This window comes from Calliphora vicina, chromosome 1, assembly GCF_958450345.1.
Source record: "Calliphora vicina chromosome 1, idCalVici1.1, whole genome shotgun sequence".
Lineage (NCBI taxonomy): Eukaryota > Metazoa > Arthropoda > Insecta > Diptera > Calliphoridae > Calliphora > Calliphora vicina.
The window spans coordinates 47,373,208-47,389,528 of NC_088780.1; the positions used below are offsets into that span (position 1 = coordinate 47,373,208).

The 16,321-nt window shown below is 30.6% G+C and overlaps 1 long non-coding RNA gene across 1 annotated transcript in view; it reads right to left on the reverse strand.

The window, feature by feature from the left end:
- Positions 1 to 14,327, reverse strand: part of LOC135962361 (uncharacterized) — a 131,854-nt gene extending 117,527 nt beyond the window's left edge. The window contains exon 1 of the long non-coding RNA XR_010576647.1: positions 14,233 to 14,327. This is a non-coding gene — a long non-coding RNA (uncharacterized LOC135962361). The remainder of the gene's footprint in view (positions 1 to 14,232) is intronic.
- Between the last annotated feature and the right edge of the window lie 1,994 nt (positions 14,328 to 16,321).

The following is a 16,321-nucleotide window of genomic DNA, read 5'->3' on the forward strand; positions in this document are numbered from 1 at the left end:
AATATTTACTTTACTGAGTAGAACAAATTATGACGATTTTATGGATTTCCATCTGGAACATTTACCAGATTTTTTGAAATGTGCAAGAATGATGATATTATTATACGTGGAATCAATTGTCAATGAAATTTCAACTGCGGAAACAAGATAATCCAGATCCTGGTTTCCCCACTTATTTTCCGACGCATTAGGTCTCATTTACACAGTGCATCCAAGACACGTTGAGTGTTTCTATTTGCGTTTAGTCAACGTTGGTGGCCCAACATCAATCCAAGATTTGCGAACTATAAATGGTGAAATGTATAGAGAATGACACTCATTCAAAATACACCCTCGGATATGCTGTGCTTTCATCAAAGGCTCATGAAATACGAACATTGTTTTCGATAATTATCTCAAGAGCGAGAAACGATACTGAAAAAGGAAACCTGTTTGTTAGTCATCTAAAGAATGTATTTTCCCCAAACGAGTCAAACGACATAATAGAGTTACCACCTACTTTACCCCATATTACTGCAGCTGAACCACTACGTTTTGAGAAGGCTATTGTTGATTTAAACTCCAAAAAATCACCTGGTATTGATAAAATCAGTAACAAGATGCTCCTCGAGCTACCCCAAATTGCATTAACCCTGCTGTTAGGTTAAAAAAAACTTACGAATCTTAGGTAAGAGACCATTTTGGTCCACTTTATATTTTTCATAAGAAATTTTACATAAAATTCTTTGACCAGACATTTTAAATATTTATGGACGTGGATATATCAATGTAGATAACAAAAAAAAGAAAAAAATGGAAAATCGACCAAATATTTTCAGTGCTATTGCTGAAATTCTAAATGAAAGTGACTGAGATATTTTAATTTCTTCAATATTGGATGAAAATATTCAGAGTGGAGAAGTCATATTGGTGAATGTGAAATGGACAATGGTGAAGAAAATGATGTATATTATAGTGTAAATGCATTATACATTGCGAAAAACAAAATGCAGTGGATTGCAAATCCTTTACCACGTCACATTGGAGCTTCAGTACAGAATATTATATCATTAGCATCAAAATAATCATTGAAAATACGAATAAATATGGAAGATTTAAATTTGAAAATGGAAAGATTTAAAAAATTCCACTTTGCGGGCATATATTGGTGTTCTAATTCTTTTTGGGGTCTTTTGGTCTTATGTATACGTAAATTGGTTATCATAACAATTTTATATTGCAGTGGCAAAAACGAAGATTTGTGTGGTTTGTTTGAGGCAAGATTGGATAATTTTCAAATGATAACAAGTGCTCTCCGCTTGGATGATCTTGTCAACAAAAGACAACAAAAAAGTAGTGGCAAGTTATGGGACAATTCAATCAATGTTTTATAACATTCTGACAACAGCTGATAAGTTTTCTTCATCTTTTGAGTTAGGGAAACAAATATTACAAAGGAAACGGACATATATGGGAACAATTCGGGAAAAAAACTTATTCCACCGAAATTTCTTATTTAGAAAAAATTCCTTTATATACATCCGCATTTTCTTTCAGTGAAATCGCAACAATTGTTTCGTATATCGGCCACAAAAATAAAGGTATTGTATTGCTGAGCAACATGTACAAAACAGATGAAATCAATTTCAATAATCATAAGATACCCGCAATTGTTTCTTATTATAACTCTACTAAGGATTTGTTATTTTTTGTCAATATTTATCGTTTCTGTAAAATTAGTTTCCTTCACCTATCTTAGAAGGCGTTGATACTACTGATCAAATGATTAGTTACTACAGCACTAAAAGAAAATCAAATAGATTGTAAAGTGTTACCTTTTCAAATATATATGACACATCTGAGTTTTTACGTCAGTTAGCAATGTGCATATCAGAAGAATATATGTTGAAAAGGACAGTCAAACCTAAAAATCTATTTGCATCGAGCTATTGATTCAACAACAAGTTTCGTCATCAAATAGAGTAGCATCTACAAGAGGTGATATACAAATTTTAGCCACTAGAAAATTCGAAATTTTCAATTGATATAAGTCCAAATGTGATGCCAAATGTATTATATACAATAGATTTGTATGCAAATTGAATCGAAAAAACAATTTGTCCATCTCTCTGCGAAAATAACAATAAGTAATTATTGTTTTTTCTTACTTTTATTCATATAAAGAATGAAATATATTGCATTGACCAAAATGGTCCATAACCTTAGATTTGTAACTTTTATTTTTTTTTCTGTTCGATTCTATCCTATTTAGCTAAAAATTAACTAAAAACATTAAAATATAAAAATAATACCTGAGCTGACGTTTTAGGTTGATACGATCAACCATTTCAAATTTAAATAAAAACAAGTAAGGAAGTATGGTCGGTCAAGCCCGACCATATAATACCCTACACTAAGTAAAAGAGCAAAAACATTTTTCTTTTAAAATTTCAATAAGTTATATTTTTGTGTGATTTTCGGAAGTGGGCCTTATATGGGGGCTATGACCAATTATGGACCGATCACCATGAAATTCGGACCGATCACCCACTACGGTGGTGTAGGGTATAAATAAAAAAAAATTTGACCAAAATGGTCCAAACCTAACAGCAGGGTTAAGAACAATCCTGTTTATTTTTAATGCTATATTACGCCTTGAATATTATCCACCAGAATGGAAAGTTTCTTTAGTAAAGTAGAATAATATAGACCCATTAGCCTATTGTCAAATATATCAAAGCAATTCGAAAAACTGTTAATGCACAAGTTAAAGCCGATAGTGAATAATTTTGATTGTATTCCAACTCATCAATTCGGATTTCGAGAAAAACTTAACACCATAGAACAAACTCACAGGTTGGTAGAAATCATATCCAAGACATTTGAAGAAAAAAAATATTGTTCTGCACTCTTCATCGACGTTTCGCAAGCCTTCGACAAAGTATGGCATGAAGGATTATCGATAAAAATAAAACAATATTTACCAGTGAACACACACAAGCTTCTAGAAAGTTATTTAAGTCATCGAAAGTTCGTTCTTAAAGAGGGAGACTTCATAAGTTCACCACAGCCTATTGAAGCAGGCGTACCCCAAGGAAGTATACTGGGTCCCTTCCTATATTTGCTATATACTTGTGATATGCCTACAAACAGTCGAACCCACATATCTACTTTTGCTGATGACACAGCTATACTAGCCATTCATGAAAACCCCCAAGAAGCATCTGTACTTTTACAAGACCATATACTCGACATAGAAAGGTGGTTAAAACAATGGAGAATAAAAGTAAACGAGCAAAAATTTATACATCTTACATTCACATTGCGTAGAGAATCGTGCCCTCCAATTCTAATAAATAATCATATAATACCTCATCTAGGTCTGCATCTAGACCGACGGATTACCTAGAAAAAGCATATAGATACGAAATTGACTCAAATGAAGTTAAAATTACTACAAATTTACTGACTAATTGGTAAAAACTCGAGATTGAGTTTAGATTGCAAACTTTTGCTGTACAGCTCAATAATAAAACCCATATGGTGCTATGGAATTCAATTATGGGGCACGGCCTCAGCTTCTAATATTGAAAAAATTCAAAGATTCCATAATAAAATATTACGAATGATAACAGCAGCGCCTTGGTATGTGAGAAATATTAATATTCATAAGGACCTAGGTGTCTCCCTGGTGAAAAATGAAATAAAAAAACAAGCGAAGTCATATTTGAAAAAGTTAGAAGTTCATCCAAACCCACTTGCACGAACATTAATGAGAAGTAATGGCTACATCCGACTAAGAAGAAGGAATCCAACAGACCTGCGCTGATGATAGGATTTATAAATTAAACATAATTTTTCGTCCAACTGTGGTGAGACGTAAATAAAAAATAATATTTAGATTTAAGATTTGAACAAATTATTGATAGTTCACATTATTTTGTGAAGATACAATAAATAAAATATGAAATAAAAAAAAAAAACAAATCTCAAAATGCTTCCAATCCTGACCGACTGATTTGTGGAGCAAGTACAAAGATGTCATGTGTGATGATATTTTGCATCAGATGTGTATTAGAACATCAAATCCAAATTTGAAAGTGGGAGAGGAAATTTACAACGAGGTATTGAAATTAATTGAGAACATATTCTTGATGATGTCGAACAAGGTTTTATCCGATGTTCCACGCGATAATCAATATGATTGCGATGCCTTGAGAGAATCAGTACAAACAAACGATCCACTGTTGAATCGACAACAAACATATGCTTGCGACACTCTTATGAAAGTTCTGAAAGATGGAATTGGAGGGAATTTTCTTTGGATGCTTTAAAATTTTTTAACGAAATTTTGTCATTTATATCTCATTACAACGATAATAACGTACATATTTCGATTCTATTGCATTCAATCTAATATCAAAATTTTTACAAAATCTGAAAATCTTTTTAAGAATTTTGGTGATAATACAGTTTCATTTTGACCCAAAGGAGATACCGTGTTAATTTCCAAAAAAAAAAATTAATTTAATATTCATTAATATAAATAAATCTACATATTTCTAGAAAACAATGCATAAAGTTAACGAGTTTCACCTATTTATTTCATATAAATAGTAAAATTTTGCATATATCTGAACTTTGACCTCGATGCGCGTCCAGAGATCGTTGTCCGATTTGGCTTAAATTTTTTTACGCCTAGTGTCACAATATTCCACCCGGCACTCTTTGAAATCTAAAAAAAAATCGGCTGTCACTCTAATGTACATATGTCCGCTATAGACTCTGAAAATATCCAACCGATTAGCGGCAAACTGGTTTTATTGGAAAGGAAATTTTGTGAAGATAATTTTAGACACCTAACAAAACGCATTAGACCCATTCGTGAAGCCGATTTTCGAATTTTCCCATACAAACATTTTTCCTAAATTTAAACTTTTGAAAATTTGCATTTTTTTTAAATTTTGTATGTAGGCACTTCTCCCGATGTTTAGATCCACTAAGAAGGGTTTTTTGGAAATTCAAATTTGAAGGGGATAAAAACGGGTAAAAACTGGTAAAATCGTATCTCTATATTTCCATAACTAATAAAGTTAACACCAAAAGTCCAACATAATCTGAATGTATGCAAAAAATAAGTGGACATTTTTGACCTTTTAAGGGGCGAACACCGAGTTTTTGGTACTTTTTAGTTTTTGGTATCCCATATCCAAGAATTACAATTGTAGTCCTTCTAAAAAAATTTCAAATGAACTTTTTAGAAATTTTAACATATTTGTCCCTCTTTTTGGTACTTCTTTTTACAACCACTCCGATGGACAAAAAATGTAGTAAAATGGGTCAATTACGCATACTGCGGTACTTTTTGAAACATAATGGTTCCTGGACTAATTTTTCTTACTATTTCGTAAATGTGTTTTTTAAACTGTCGAATTTTAAATCCGATATATTAGTTTCAGTTTTCGGTAGAATTAAGATAAACAAAATTTCATTTTATTTCAAAAAAAAAAAAACTTTTTTTATTTTTCATGGAAGTAGCACACGTCCGGTATCCGCTAGTTTTTAATTAATATAGAAAGAAATCACGACTTAATTTCACGGAGACCGCTCCATAACTGAAGATAGCTCCCATATAAGGACCACTTCTGAAAATCTGTTTAGAGAGAATAAAACTCTTTCAAAAGTTTTAAGCTTGTTGAAGCAAATTTCGGAAGTGGGCCTAACATGGGACCTGTGGTGAAATATGAATGGATCCGCTCAAAATTTTTGGAAATTTCATTAATTTTTTTTCATATCGATATTGTCGATATCAGACAATTTTTATTTTTAATCATCTATAGGTGAATAAATTAAAACTACTCGAACTATTTTTAATTGGATTTTTTTAACATTTAATTTCTTTCAAAATATTGCTTCTTTAAACAACAACAACTACTGCGACCTGTAAAAATGATCAGATTTTGCTCAAATTGTCAACATTTTAGTGTTTATATGACGGAGAAGAATTGTTGGCCTTGAAAGCAGTTGAAATTCATTCAATCCCAAAATAAGAGCCATCCTATTGTACATATATAGATAATATTTGTCTATACCGGTCAGCAATATAATTTTCTTTAATCATCCCACTAACAAGAAATCATATGCAATTTAAACAGTTAAAAATGTTTAAAAAACTAACAATACTTTAATCATTCGTTTAATTACTCGGGACAACATTTCTCCAACTAAGCAATTAAAGTTTTTTGCTTAAGTATTTTGTTTAGTTTCAACTAAACCTCCAGTAAGTTTAAGTGTAATTTAAAAATAAATTCTATTTTTTTTTTTTAATAAAAATAAATTGACATTTAGTTTTTTCTCTTCTCTTTTTCTCAATCGATATTTTTGCTAGTTTTATTTCCGTATAATGTCTAATAATTGAACATTATGTTTACATGGCTTGTCCCCACAATTAACCAGATTCATTACGAAAAATTAACAATAACGTAGACAAATATTGCGGAAAATATTCAAAATAACAGCGTTCACAGCAGCAGCAGCAGCAGCAGCAGCAGCAACAAACATAAAAAATTACGCGCCTTATTGCGTTGCTTACAACAACTTGTATTGTTCGAACATTTTGTGAACAAAGTGGTTTTCAGTCATTTGCTGTTGCTTTATGAATATTTCAGCTTAATGTGAACATAAGTATAAATTTATTTATATTTCTGAAATGTTGCTGTTTCTTTAGTTTTTTGTGTTTTTGTATTTCTGTAACTGTAAATGGTGTTTTATGACTATTGTTACCTGGCTGGTGTTTTGTTTATTACTTATGCATTATTATTGCTGCTGTTACTGTTGCTGAACTGTTGTTGCAGTTGTTTGTTGTGGATGTTGTTAACTAACAATTAAGCAATTATAATAATTATAAACAATTGACCACTTTTTGACACGCTGCAAATGTATTTTTTATTTGCTGTTAAAACAAAAAATTTGGTGCATGACCCTACATTTCTGTTTGGCGGTATAAAACGCAGTTTAAATTTGTAACTTGGTTTCAACGCATTTGTAGTTTGAAACTATTTATTAATTTTTCACCACAATTATATATTGTATTTTAACAAGATCTGGTGATGTAAAATAGACCAGAGTCTCTAGCGGGAATTGAACACGCAACTGATAGTCATTTATTGACAGCAAGGCTGCCGTTAACTGAATGGCGGGTGTCTTTACGACATCTAGGTTAAACGCCCGGTATCTCTAAATAAGATAGGGAGACATTCTTGAATAACGATTTTATGGGAACCTGGACATGATGGAAATCAGGGTGATTGTATAGCAGACGAATTGACCTAGCCCTTTTGGTGATGACTGAGGAGGCGATTGATCCCTTTTCTGGTATTGCCCTTGTAAAATGTATGATGATTTACAGCAGAAACTATATCAGACTGCACAGAACAGGTTGACTAATGAATCCACATGTATTATCGCGAGGTCGACCTGGATAGTATACGATGACTTGTAGAATTCCGTCTTCAGAAAATAAGGCTAATTGTTTATTTTATTGCAGGACACTGCATGATAGGAACATATGCTAGAAGAATGGGCATACGGTTAACCGACTACTGTAGATGCTGTCAAAATGTTCCTAGTTCTAACACATTTGAGGGATCGAATTCCTGGAACCCCTTCCTCTTGTGTTTAGATGATTCACATTTGAGGGATCGAATTCTTGGAACCCCTTCCTCTTGTGTTTAGAAGATTCATCAGAGATGAATCTGAGACGCATTCATTTCAAAATCAGAGAATCTGGTTGGTTTAACATGGAAACACGGGGTTCAGTTTTGAATAGACCCAAGTGAGCTACTTTACAAGTGGCTGCTCATGAATATAATCCAACCCAACCCCCAGTCTGATAGACTAGGTTATTGCAAACAGTTTGGGAGTATGTTTGTTATGGAATTGTTATCAACGAGTGGGCTTGGCTTAAAATTTTGCAAATACAATTTGATGAGCCCAGCATAGCGCTATGTTTTACTGTGACTTAGTTTTAACTAACACTTCTTTGATGTAACTTTTAAAATCATAGTCAAATTGAGGGTCAACATAGTCAAATTGAGGGTAATTTTTACCCCTACTGCTCTTCAGGGTTAATTGTAAATCTAAGACACTGAGGTATATTTTGCGCAACTTTCATTAAATTTGACACTAAAATATACAATATTCGCTATTCATTTAGAAATTCCAAATATTGCAAAATTGTACCTTTTACATAAACGATTGAAGGGTTAACGTTGTCCGCTTTTAGTAAAACTTTCACAGTATGTTTAGAATTATCTTGCCTACAATATTCTATATAAGTTTTACTTAAAATTCATAACAGTAATGAAATTAAAGGGTATCATTCTCCAAAATATGGCCAAGAAATTAGTTTTTCCCTAAAATCGCAAAATTTAAATCGGAGGTACGGAAATACTGTAGCAGGTATTGACATCCTTTTCACATTTTTATTCCCTATTTTATGCTCAATAAATCCAAGTGTGATGATCAAAAAACTAAATTTTTAAAAATTTTAAAATGAAGTTTTGATACTATAGTGCAAGAAATTAAATTTTGTTGGTAATACTTGCGAATAGGTTAACAGTATCCTACGAAGTCAAAAGCTCTTATACATGTAACTAAGGATATATTTTAAGTAAAAATTAGCTTTTATTTTAATATTTCTTAAAATGTATTAATTTTGTTCCAAGATTTCTTGTTTTAGTGGCCTGAGACACGTTAATGGCCTGGGGAATTTTTAATAACTTTAACATCTTTTAACCAATTTTTGTCTTTTATATCTCATTATAACGACAATTACGTACACATTTCGATTCTTTTATATTAAATTGCAAAAACAATTTTTACAAAAACTGAAAAATAGCATTTTTCCACTTCTTTTCCACCTGTTCCATCTTTCACAACTTTCATACGCATATTTTTGTTGTCGATTCAATAGTCCTCAATTAATATTAAAGCCTCGTAGTAAATTTCCTCGCTTAGTTGCAAATTTGGATTTGATGTTCGCATCTGACATCTTTGTATTTGATCCACAAATCAGTCGGTTTTTATGAGAAGCATGTTGAGATAATTATGGAAAAGAATGTTCGTATTTGATGAGCATTTGATGAAAGCACAGCATATCCGTGGGTGTACTCCCAATGAGTGTCATTCTCTAAAAATTGTAACCGTTGACACGCTATACGTGTCAAACAATTCACCATTTATAGTTCACAAATCTTGGAATGATTTTGGGACACGAAAGTTGTCTAATAACAAACGCAAATAGAAACACTTATCGTATCTTGGATGGACTGTGTAAATGCGACATAATGCGTCATTTGAAAATAAATGGAGAAACGTGGAATTGGATTTCATTGTCTCCGCCGTTGAAATTTGTTTGACGATTGATTCCAAGTATAATATCTTGGCATTTCGGAGTATAGCAGCTTTCGAGCAAATTCATCATTTGGGCACATTTCAAAAGATCTGGTCAATGTTGTAGATAGCGGCACATTTGAAGTTGAGTGAATTCACGGTTAGAATTCTCCGTACTAACTCAGCCATGTCACTGTCTTTGTTTACATATTAGTAGGCGTGGACAATTTTTCTTTCTGTAAAACACTTTTGTGTAATATTGCAAACACTTAAACAAAAATTACCCAAATCGGTCCAGGCGTTCTGCGATTTTATATATATCGAAATAAAGTGGGCGTGGTTATTTCTTTCTTTTAGCAAAAACTTAAATTGGATTACTACGAACATTTAAACAAAAATTAGCCATATCGGTGCAGCCGTTTTTTGATTTTAGATAAATCGAAAAAAGTGGGAGTAACAGTGAGCATGGTCAATTTTTTCTTTCCCTAAAAAACCTAATTTGGACTTTCATGAGCATTTGCCGAAAAAATTTGTCCAAATCGGTTCAGCCGTTCTCAACTGATGCAAGTGTTTAAAGATTTGGCATGTAAAGTGTCTTCCATAGTCGAATTGGCTGTTATTTTTTCAGTTTATTTTTCCAAATTACCATAGACGGATATAGTGTTCAACAATCGTTGCAAATGATAAAACTATTTTATCAAAGTCGATCGTGCGATTTTATCCCGTTAGAGGTCTATGCAAATAAGCCATCGGGTTTTAACACTATTTTTATTCTTCCCCACTGTACACTGTACAGTCCGAATAAGCACCAAACCCCCAAAAATTCAAGCACTTGACATTTTGTTGGAATTTGACCTGAATGCAAGTGTAATTACGTTTTAAACTTGAAAAATATTTAAAAAATTAAATATTTTTCAAACAAAAAACATATTGCTTGATTTTATGTTTCCTCTTTACTGGAGAATGCTATTGAAATAAAGTGTAATACAACTGTAATTCAATTGCTTGACTATAATTCAAGGCTTGAATTACACTTGCTTTCAACTCGAGTTAAAGTAAAAATGCTTATTGGGGTACAGTGTAGTTCCACCTTTTCGTGATTCTTTCCTGATCTAAACTTTAATGTAGCTATGTCCATGAATAAAGAATAATCCAAAAATACCATCAAAGGAGCAAATGTAGTATTTTTTATTTTACCTTACTCACATACTCATTCTGTTACTTTTATGTATCCAAGTTTATTCATTAAGAAAAAATCAAAAAGTAACTTTAAAATAAATAGTTCGAATTGCATGTGTTTTAAATTTTTATTGAAAGAAAAGAAAAAGTATGTTTAAAAATTATTCAATTTAATTTTTCAAAATTCATCCATATTCGAAAAATATACCTTACAGAAAAACGTAGAATTGTTATATGTTCTTAAATAACGTTTTTTATACCCTTCACCTTCGTGAGAAGGGTATATATAAGTTTGTCATTCCGTTTGTAATTTCTACATTTTTCATTTCCGACCCTATAAAGTATATATATTCTGGATCCTTATAGATAGAGGAGTCGATTAAGCCATGTCCGTCTGTCTGTTGAAATCAATTTTCTGAAGACCCCAGATATCTTCGGGATCCAAATCTTCAATAATTCTGTCAGACATGCTTTCGAGAAGTTTGCTATTTAAAATCAGCAAAATCGGTCCACAAATGGCTGAGATATGAGGAAAAAACCAGGACAACCTCGATTTTTGACCTATTTTTTACCTATATTTGGATTACTAAGACATTAACATAGACAATATGGATATCTAATGAAAGATATTTCGAAGACATTTGCAACGACGCATATAAGACCATAGTAAGTTGAACCTACAATGGGTCAAAATCGGATAAAAAAATTTTGAATCCGAATTTTTTTTTACCAAAAAAAAAAAAAAATTTTAAATTTAAAAAAAAAAAAAAAATTTAAAATTTAAAATAACAATTAGAAATTTTTTTTTTCCAAAAAATTAAAAAAACAACTTTGGAAAAAAAATAAATTTTGTTTACCTAAAAATATTTAAAATTTTTATTTTGAAGTATAATTTGGTGAAGGGTATATAAGATTCGGCACGGCCGAATATAGCACTCTTACTTGTTTTTTAATAAAAAAAAGAGTTAAGTCACCCCAAAAATATACTATTTTTTGAATTTTTTAATTGAAATTCGTTTATTTTTGAATCCATAATTGATATTGCTTTAAAATCTTTTGTATATTATTGATAATTTAGTTGTCTAAAATCCATTCCCTCCAAAATTACGCCCTTTATTTTTATAAAAGCGGACCAAGGTATGACAAAATTTTAATATTTTAATTTTTAAATACCTATAACTCAAGACCTAGGTGATCGCTTTCAAAAATTATAAAAATCTTTAAAACCGAATGGGAAACAAAAAACTGCCACGTGTTAAATTTTAGATGTCGAAGGTACCCTATTTTGAGCCCCCCTAACGCAGCCCCTGGAGCATTTGTAGGATCCATTTTAATAACTTAAAATCGAATAAGAAGACCTACAATTCCTACTAAAACTAGATCATACTTTTTAAAACTTAATTAAACTTCTACACAGGCAGAACATTTGATGAAAGTCCTTCTTTCTCTCGCTGCTAAGTACAGTTCTTCAAAAATTCGAATAAGCGTCCACTGTCCAAAATACGGTATGATGATGATGGAAACAGCAAAATTTACATATCTGCAAATATATATCCTCTTTTATGCATCAAGTGTAATGCAAAAACAATATCTAAAGGGACAACTGTTTCCATTGTAGAATCCCCAACAAAGATTTGAATATACGACATGGTAAAGAAGCAAAATTTTTGATTTGTGATTATTGGATATCGCATTAGTATTAGAAACTCGCTTTTTACTATTCAAATAATAATTTTCTGGACTTTACAATACCTTTTTTTTAACCCTGCTGTTAGGTTAAAAAAAAATTACGAATCTTAGGTAAGGGACCATTTTGGTCCTCTTTGTATTTTTCATAAAAAATTTTACATAAAACTCTTTGACCAAACATTTTAAATATTTATAAAAGTGAATATATAAATTTTTATAAAAAAAATTAAAAAAAATGGAAAATTGACGAAATATTATCAGTGATATTGCCGAATTTCTAAATGAAATTGATTCAGATATTTCATTTTCGTCCATATTAGATGAAAATATTGAAAGAAAGTCATATTGATGAATGTGAAATGAACAATGGTGAAGAAAATGAAGCGAAAACCTAAATGCAATGGATTCCTTTACCACGTCACATTGGAGCTTCAGCGGAGAATATTACATCATTACCACCAGGTTTAACGCTTTGTGGTGTGAAAATAATCATGGATAATACGAATAAATGTGGTAGACTTAAATTTGAAAGCAAATGGAAAGATTTATTGGTGTTCTAATTCTTGCTGGGATTTTGGTATTGTGTATACGTAATTAGGTTATCATAATAATTTTATATTGCAGTGGCAAAAACGAAGATTAGTTTGATGCAAGTTTTGACATATTGATACAAGTGCTCTCAGCTTGGATGATGTTGTCAACAGAAGACAACAAAAAAGTAGTGACAAGTTTGAGTTATGGGACAATTGGGAAACTCTTCTTTCAATGTTTTATAACATCCTGATAACAGGTGATAACTTCATCTTTTGAGTAAGATGCAAAGGAGACGGACATATATGGGAACATTTCGGGAAAACAAAACTTCCACCGAAATTGTTTATGTCCAAAAAAGTTCCTTTATATACATTTGCTTTTAGTGAAATCGCAGCACTTGTTTGCTATATATATCGGCCATAAAACTAAAGGTACTATATTGATGAGCTCCATCAATAATCATAACGAGATACCTGCAACCGTTTCTTATTATAACTGTACAAAGTTTCCTTTAACTATCTTAGGAGGCGCTGATCAAACGATTAGTTACTACAACACTAAAAGAAAAGTAAATAGATGGTAAAATTATGTATTTTCAAATATAGATGATACATCCGAGTTTTTACGCCAGTTAGCTATGTGTCTATCAGAAGAATACGTTTTGAAATGGACAGTCAAACCTAAAAATCCATTTGCAGCAGAGCTATTGACTCAACAAAAGCTTCGCCATCAAATAGTGTACCATCTACAAGAGTTGATATAAACATTTCAGCTACTAGAAAATGGGGAATTTGCAATTGATGTAAGTTCAAATGTGATGCCAAATGCATTATATCCAACATATTTGTATGCAAATCGAATCGAAAAACAATTTTTTCATCTTGCTGCGAAAATAACAATAAGCCATAATTGTTTTTCTTACTTTTACTCATATAAAGAATAAAATATATCGCATGGACCAAAATGGTCCATAACCTAAGATTTGTAAATTTTAATTTTTTTCTGTTCGATGTTATCCTATATAGCTAAAAACTAACTAAAATCATTAAAATAGAAAAATAATACCTGAGCAGACGTTTTAAGTTGATACGATAAGCCATTGCAAATTTATATAAAAAATAAAAAAAAATTGACCAAAATGGTCCAAACCTAACAGCAGGGTTAAGTCTATCGAATCAGTTCCACTTTATATATAACATATACCAAGAACTACCTAAAAGCTCATTCGATATTGTCTAGTGGTCAACTTAGTGCTTAAGACCTTTCCGCCAATCCTAGGGTTAAATCTTTAACTGTATTTGTTTTAGATTCAGTCTCACAATAATATTTAAAATCGCACAATGTTTGGGTCCTTAGACCTTTATTTTACAAACCATATTTTAAATTTTTCTTCTCTTAATATAAGATGACTTAAAAGTCGTTCTTTACCTTAACTAAAAACAAAAACTTTAAACTTACCTGTTTGCAATGGTACTTAAGCTTGGCGACAATAACGCTATTAAAGCATTTTATTCGATTATATCAGATTTGATGAAGTAAATCACTGTTTACCTGTAAACCAAAAAAAAAAAAAGATAAAATAAAATATTACAATCCATGCTCGATCATTTTGCTTACAACAAGACAAGACAAACTGAACTTAAGTTAAGTTAACTTAACTTTGGCATAATCATCACGTGCCACCCTGACAAGTTTTTTGTAATTGGATTTTTTTTATTATAAACACTAAATACAATAATTAAATATTATTTGCATATAATTTTGCTAAAAAGTTTTCATAACTTTAATACAAAACTTAGAGCAACACCTTGATGGACTAGTTTTTTCTTTCCTTTTTTTATTTTTATTTAAAACTAAAAAAATTTTAAATATTTCTTTCAGCTTTAATTGAAGTTTAAACTATTTTTAATTTCCTGTTTAAGCGCTGTTTTTTCTGACAGTGTATTTAATGAAATGTAAATATAAATTTTTTACAAATAAAAATAAATAAATAGTTTTTCATACGCTACACATATCGTTAATTGCTTTCAAATAAAATTTAAAAATTTTATACATGATTGACACTTATGGTTAACCAGCCAAAGGAAACTTTTTTTCTAATATTTTTAACTCTCTCACATTTGGCAACTATGTTGGCAATATACAGGCATAATTTTCTAAGCGAATAAAACTAAAGTTTATACATAAATTTTAAATAGTGCGTGTATTAAGGAGAAGAAAAATAAAAAAAAGGTAGATACAATTTTAATTGCATTTAATTATTGATAAGTATGTAATGTATTACAACAAAAAAATTTTTATAAAAATAAATAAATTCTGTATTGATATTTGCGTGTAGTTTATTTTTTATGCAATACATGGCTGGTTTCTTGTAACTATTCTAAATCATTTGAAATTTCAAGTGAAATACCGACAACATATGATTGAAAATACAGTTGACGTAGGATGAAATATAACGCAATATTTGTGTGTTATTGATTTGTCAATATATTGACAAATCAGTTAATATTTCTTTTTCTAATTTAGTTGCTTTTTTAATAATTTTAAAAATTTCATCAGATTAGCTGGCAGACCTTTTTTATAAGTGCAATATTTAAGTTATTAGCAAACATAACGTAAACAAATTAACAAATTGTAGATTAGATTTATATTAAATGCATGTACTTTGTGAAACTTTGTAAGTGTTTAAACAACTTTAGCAAGGAATTTTCAGTAGCAGTTTCTATACCTCTAGTGAGTATTTTAAATGGAAAATTTAAATGCATTTTGTTTTCGTCACTCTAACAAAATACATGTCAAATTTTTAATTAATGTACTTTTGAATATGTACAAGTCCAGTAACCAAAACACGTTTTTGACTATAACAAAATAAATAAGGAATCAAGGACATTTTTGGCACATAACTTGTAGTTTCATTTTCACTAAACAACATGCCTGATTTGGAGCATGGAACTTCCAAACTTTAAACGAGCTATGTGAAGTGACATGAAGACAAGACAAAGCCGAAAACGCTGTCAACCAAAACTCGGTGAAGCAGGATTCCGTCTATTACAAGCAACGAAACAGTCCCAGCAACCTCATGTTCACTCAAACAGGCCATAAATCATACTTGTATCAGATGTTATGCCCAGGGACCGAAAACAATAATTATTCTTGAAATTTCAAAGGAAAAAAGCCATCACAAGAAAATATGGGAGAGTCATGTCAAGCATACCATTTGGATCGTCTTCAACTATATTTTCATAAAATAACATGCTTTTTAAATTCCTGATTTTTATTTTTTTTGTGAAAAATAATTGTTATTTTTTTATTTTTATTTTTTTTGTCAGAAATATTTGTCAGTTTTTGATTTCATTTTTTCAATAATTAATTCTTATATCTACCAAAATAATAAAAATCATAGCCTGACAAATATGTATGTATGTCTGACAAAAAAACAATTATATACAAATATTTCTGACAAAAAAAAAATAAAAATCTAAAACTGACAAATATTTCTGACAAAAAAAAAATAAAAATCAGAAAATAACAATTATTTTGTGATTTT